The sequence below is a fragment of the Gavialis gangeticus genome, unplaced genomic scaffold, assembly GCF_001723915.1.
Source record: "Gavialis gangeticus isolate Ggan-Ray unplaced genomic scaffold, GavGan_comp1, whole genome shotgun sequence".
In the NCBI taxonomy this organism is placed as follows: domain Eukaryota; kingdom Metazoa; phylum Chordata; order Crocodylia; family Gavialidae; genus Gavialis; species Gavialis gangeticus.
Genome location: NW_017729028.1, coordinates 195,174 through 201,616, shown reverse-complemented (window position 1 = coordinate 201,616; position 6,443 = coordinate 195,174).

The window sequence follows — 6,443 nt, the reverse complement described above, 5'->3', positions numbered from 1 at the left end:
CTCTTTGAATTTTTGCAGTGATTTTCCATTTTGATTTTTTTTTTTTTTAATTCTTTGGGTACTCTCATCTACATTCTCTGTATCTGTCTCTCCATGTAAAATATAACAACTGTGTACAGCTTACAGTCAGTCTGCAGATCTTAGGCATGAATTCAAATGACCCTACAATGCTCTTATGCATAACATAACTATTAGATTATGCTGAACTCCTACCATCTCTTGTTGTCATGGAACCTTTCTGAAGGGAATCAGTTGTCAGTTGCTTCACTTTCTACACAGGATATCCATAAACTGTATTCTTGCAACAATTTTCACTGCTGTATGACTTAGTCTGTTGGAAAATCCCATCCTCTTCTTCTATAAAACATCTGTTTATCTGCAAATCAGAGGCAGGGTGGCTAGCTTCTTAAGATGTATAAGGCTAAATTCTTTGCTGATTTTATTCAGGAGACTTTAATAGCATTATATCGGGTGAATTTGGCCTTAAGGTTTTTCAGTTTGAGACCACACAGCAGCATCTTGTGTATATCGGCAATGAGTGTGGTATCCAGATGCTCTGAAGACAGTGTTTTTAAGAGTCAGGCAAGTCTTTAGCACCTGTTCTAAACATTCAGATGTTGGTATCTCCTCCTCATGATGGCAAAGAAGTGGTTAGAAAAATAAAATCATCATTCTCATTATGTCATATGGGATGCAAGGGAAATGACTCAATGTTCCTGAATTTCCAAACCCACAGCTGTCAATGAAGTTCATTTGAGCTGTGGATGACTGGACCCTTAACCTACTGTCCATGCTAAGACTTCTGCACTCTTTCTGATGCCACAGCAGAATAAAAAGGGTATGGCTCATTAGTTATTTTCTAGCTTAGATTTTTCAATACTTTTCTCCCTCTTGACTTTTCCCTGCATTCTGACAGCTTGCAGTTCAAGAAACAGCCCTTATATAGATTTTTTAAAATTTTAACAATCCTCATTGTTTACAATCATTCTATTCAACTTTATAAACTGGCTTGCAATAGGAAATACCATCATCCACCTCACTTTTTAGATTATGATGAATAATGAGGTTTAATTATTGTTTTTGGAAGGACCGAGTTATTCTGGTTTTGATTTCTAAGGTAATTCACAATTTAGAAATGGGTAAATAGAATAAATATGATGATCTATATCAATAGAAGCTAAAAGAAGATTATAAAGTAAGGCTCTGTAGCTTTGTAACAATAGCATAAAGTGTGAAATAATGAACTGTAAATGTGTCTAATTACATAAATAATGCATTTGTATAATTGTCTAGTAGGAGTGTGCTAATGAATCAATTATTTTTAATTGTAGCATGCTTGATTGTTTCAGAAATATAATTGATTGTAATCAAGAATCAATTAAATGTTGTTAGCAATTGTGTTTATCAAATTTAAATACATTATTACATTATTATGGCCCATAACATTGAGGAAGAAGAAATATGAATGGCTTATACTGGTAAAAGTCACATGTTCCTGCTATAGACTCCTATAATGTAATGATGTAAGACAAGATGATCACTTCAGAAAACAAAGTTATTTATTTAGGTTATGATCTCAACTGACTGGTTAGGAAAAGCAAGGGATAACCTGGTTACTTCATGAAGCAGGGTTAATTGCTAAATTAGTGTCCAAGGGTGAAAATCTTTCTAAAATGTGAAACTGAAGTTCTGATCATGTCATAAAAATACCTTGGTGGATTTAATAAATACTCTGCCTTGCTGCCATGCCAAATTACCCTGTGTCTCATTTTGTCTGCCTAAAATTCCTCTGTAGCCACTTGAACCTGGTTTCACTTTATTTTCCTAATTGTGAGATTTGGCTGTGCAGTGCAGCACAATTGTGAGGTTTTACCCCACAAATGGCAAATGGGGTTCTTTTTGGTAAAGTGTAACTTTTATATAATAATCTCATGCTCAAGAATGTCATGTAAAATATATTAAAAAGACATCAAACTACCTTTAAGAAGGATACTATGAATACAAAAAAACCCCTCATTAGAAAGTAAAAAGTGTGTTGGCTTTTTTTAAATTGCAACATCTGAAAGTCAGGAGTCTGTCTCAAATGGAGCAATTTCCATGTATAGAGGATGAGACAGTGAGTATTACAGACTCTTTTCACTTTTTAAAATTTAATACAGATGCTGCCACGGCACTTAAAAAATTCACCTTATGTTTCATGAGACAACAGAATCTAGTTCACTCTCCACTAGTTGCATTTACTCTAGCATTGTAATGCTCATATAGAGTAGTGCCAACTAAATCAAGCTGATACAACACTGGATACAGATAAAGAAACAGAACAGATAAGTGGGGAACGTGTCATTTTCATATGGCTCCTTTTTTAAACACCCTTTCCAAGATAATGCTGCCTGTGTTTCCAATCAGTTTTAATTTAAATTTTTAGGTTTATTGTGATATAGTGGGTAGGAGAATGGGTCATCTGTGAACAGTATTCATCAGAGAGACTGCATATGACCTCCGTCCTGTGGACTCTATGCAGCTTGATCAGCATATTTGTCCAGCTTGCAATGCAATGTAAAATTGAACTTTGTAGCACCTTGCACTAACAGTAGCATAAGGACAGAGCCCCCTGCAAAGGGAAATATGATTTGCTACTACTGTTCTGTTGGAAAACAAGGAGAATTTTTGTGTGAGACTGTAAAAAATATGTACATAGTAAAAATAAAGAGTGCCATCTACTGACATTTAAGAATAGAGTGTACATATAGTATTGTTCATAAATCTGCTGGCTCAATAAAGTTGTTGTTATACTCCAAATGGCTTCTTGAATGTAGGTATTAGCATGATCCTAGATGGTTTGCTTTTCAGAGGAGAGCTGGAGAGGAGCCAGAATGTCTGTCCTATAGAAAGTGTTTGTATTTCTGAAAAAAATATTATTCTCAACCAAAGATAAAAGTTGAATATGCAGAATTATTCATTGAGGAGATATGAAAAACAAAAGTCATCCCCCACAGCTGGGTGGGGGAAGGGGAGCAGGTCTTACATCCCACAATCTACTGCTGAGGAGCTGGGGAGTAGAGCCAGCTGTCACAAAGTCAGCCTGCCTGGTTCACAACAACATTTCTATGCCAGTTCTACTGACTCAATATTTTCCATGTGGAAACTTCTTAGTAAGAAATTTTCTGACCAGTTCAAAACAGTTGCTGAGCTTGAAAAGAGGTAAATGATCAGGATTAGTCAGAATTTTGCCCATGGGACTGATCATGCATTTCTCCCATTCTTTCCCAAACTATGTGCCTTATTTCCAGCAAATAATGTTTAAAGCAACCAATAATTTTCCTGATATAGAGTCCCAGTGATTAAGTCCTTGTGTAGACCTTGTTGGACAAGCTTGGAAAGGTTAAAACAGGAAAGTCTCTGGATGAGAGAGCCTCTGGAGAGTATGTGAGAATGACTGACTGTTTGATTGATTGATTGAGGGGTAGGTATTGACTGCGAGAACAAACTGTGGAGGCCTGACGTCTAGCTGGAATGAATTAGGGATGTTGAAGAAGTGATAAGACCTACCTGCCTAGTCTCTCAGTTCTGGACAAAATGACAGAATTATACAAACAAGTTAAAATGATGGTGGACTAATGTTCTGGGAGAAAAGATAATTTAGGCACTAGAGGTGTTTATACATGTGCTCCAGGAGTGGGATGGGAGGGACGCTTTAATTAGAGTGGCTATATGTCAGGCCTCCAAGAGCTGTTCTAATTAAAGCGCCCAGAATGACACATGTATCAGCATCCCTGAGCTGAAAAATGGTGGCGGGGTGCTTTATCTAAAGCTCATTGAATGAGTTTTAATTAAAGCAACCCCACCATTTTTCAGCATGGGGACATAGATGCACATGATGCTGGAGTCTGCTGCAGCATGGTAATTACCATGCTGCAGCAGACTCGTTTAATCAAGTCTGCTTCCACACACTGTAGTTACAGCATGTCGAAGCAGCCTCATTGCATGTGTATAGGCTCCCTAACTGTCACCTAGGTAGGAGGCTAATTAACATGCTTGGCACATGGTCAGTATGCTGACTGATTACATGTAAATGCATGATGGTCAGGGAATGCACCTATGTAACTCTGTGGCAGCTAATGAGCGGACTAACTATATATCTGTGTATGTATTAAAGATGTATTAAAGCCAGACAATGTAGTTTTTTATCCTCACTGTGTCTGTCTACTTGAACTGTGTTGCATTAGGAGCTGATGGCCTGTTGGGAGCAAGGGCCCCTTTCTAAAATTATGTGGCACTGAGGGTACAGAGCTCGGCGTCCCCTAGAGCTCTTTGGGCTACTGCTGTAGAACACAATCCTGTCCTTCAGCTCCTGCCCAGGCATGGCACTGGTGGTTTACTCGCATGTGGAAATGCAATGGTGAAGACACTGTAGATGCAGCCCCACCATTGCTGTTAAACATGCTCACTTGAAACCAGCAATGGAGGGAAGGGAGTGGCCTCAGAGCATTTTCATATTCCACATTTGGACAATGTGAGCTGGAGTAGGTGGACAGAAAGTACTCTTCAATGGCAGCCTCCAGAGCATGGGAGACACAGTGTAGACATGCCCATTGCTAAGGGTACCCTCTGCATAACTGGAGAAAGGATTGTGTAATTGGGCCTTTTTATCAATACAGTTATCAGTTGCTTTCCGCATTGCTTATTGGAAATAAGGTGTGTGTTGTTGGGGAGAGAAGAGGAATGAATGGAAGGCATAAAACTATCATTTAATTCTGTCTTTTCATAGAGTCATAGAAAATTAGGTTTGGAAAGGACCTCAGGAGGTCATCTAGTCCAACACCCTGCTCAAGAAGGATCATTTCCAACTAGATCAATCCAGCCAAGGCTTTGTCTACTCAGATCATAGAAGCCTTTAAGTTTTACAAATTTTCCTTGTTTCCCCTGCACTCTCTCTGTACTTTTCCTCATGCTGTTCCTATTTGTATTTTGAGCCTCTCTCATTTATCTGTCTTTACCTCTTGTCTTTCCTTCTATTCCTCTTGTCTATCCTTTTGTTTTTTGCTTTTCTTATTCCTATCTTTCCCCTCCCATAGCTTTTGGGCTCAGGAGGGTGCAGAAATGTTTTACATATGGAAGAGCATCAGAGGAAAATTGACTAGCATTTCTGTCAGCTTTCTCCTAGCAGTCCTTCCATGCACAAAGCACTTCATGCAGAAGAATAACCTTATAAATAATGCTACATGCTTAGTGCCAAAACTAGTCCACTTGATTGGATAATCATACTCAAAAAGTAATCATGAATAGCTCAATGTCTAAGTGGGAGAAGGTATTAAGTAGGGTTCCCCAAGGGTCTGTCTTGGGTCCGATACTGTTCATTGTCTTCATTAATGACTTAAAAGATGTGCACTCAGTAAATTTGCAGATGACTCCAGGCTGAGTAAGATAGCAGATACTTTGGAGGATAAGATTGGGATTTAAAATGATCTTGAGAACTGGAGAAATGGTTTAAAATTAATCAGATGAAGTTCAATAAGGATTAGTGCGAAGTACTTAACATAGGGCAGAACAATTACACATAAAAATATAAATTAGGCAATGACTGGCTACAGTGCAGTACTGCAAAAAAGGACCTGGTGGTAGAATGGACTGCAAGTTGCATTTGAATAGCCAGTGTGCTACTGGCACAAAGGAAGTCAATTGTGTATCAGGCTAACAGGACCATGTCATACAGGTCATGGGAAGTGATTCCATCACCCTTTGCAGCATCAAGATCTCACCTGGAGTGTCCAGTTTTGGCACCACACATCAAGACAGACATGGACAAATTGGAAAGTGTCTAGAGGAGAGCAACAAAAATGCGTAGAGGTCTAGGAAACATGACAGAAGAAAGAGTTGAAAGATTCAGGACTATTTAGTCTGGAGAAGAGAGGACTTCATTACAGTGGGGAGCTGTAACAGTCCTTAAATATAGAAAGGCAAATAGGAAGGTGATCAACTATTCTCTGTTTACAGGAGGCAGGACAAGAAAAAGGGGTTTGAATTGCAATGGGAAATTTAGAAAGAACCTTTTAAAGTATGAGAGTAATTAAGTGTCTCTTAGATTTCCTAGAGAACGTGGGTTATTTCTGTTGTTGGAGTTATTTAGTGCAGGTCAGACACATACCTCTGGGATATTTGACACAGGGAAGTTCCTGCTTTGAACAGAAGGTTGGATTAGATAGTTTCCAGCTCTGTTTTTCTATGGTTCTAGTACTCTAAAATACCCACTCTCCAGCACTGCATAACCCTGCCCCTAATAACTCTTTCCCTTAAGCTCTTTAAAAATGGGGCTCAGATCCTCAACTCATGAAGGTTGTCATCTCTCCATTGGCTTTAGAACTGTTATCTTGTTTAAGGCTTCCTGAGGATCTAAGCCTCTGCCCATTCTAAAATAAATAAAAATATAAATGACTAGTCCATAA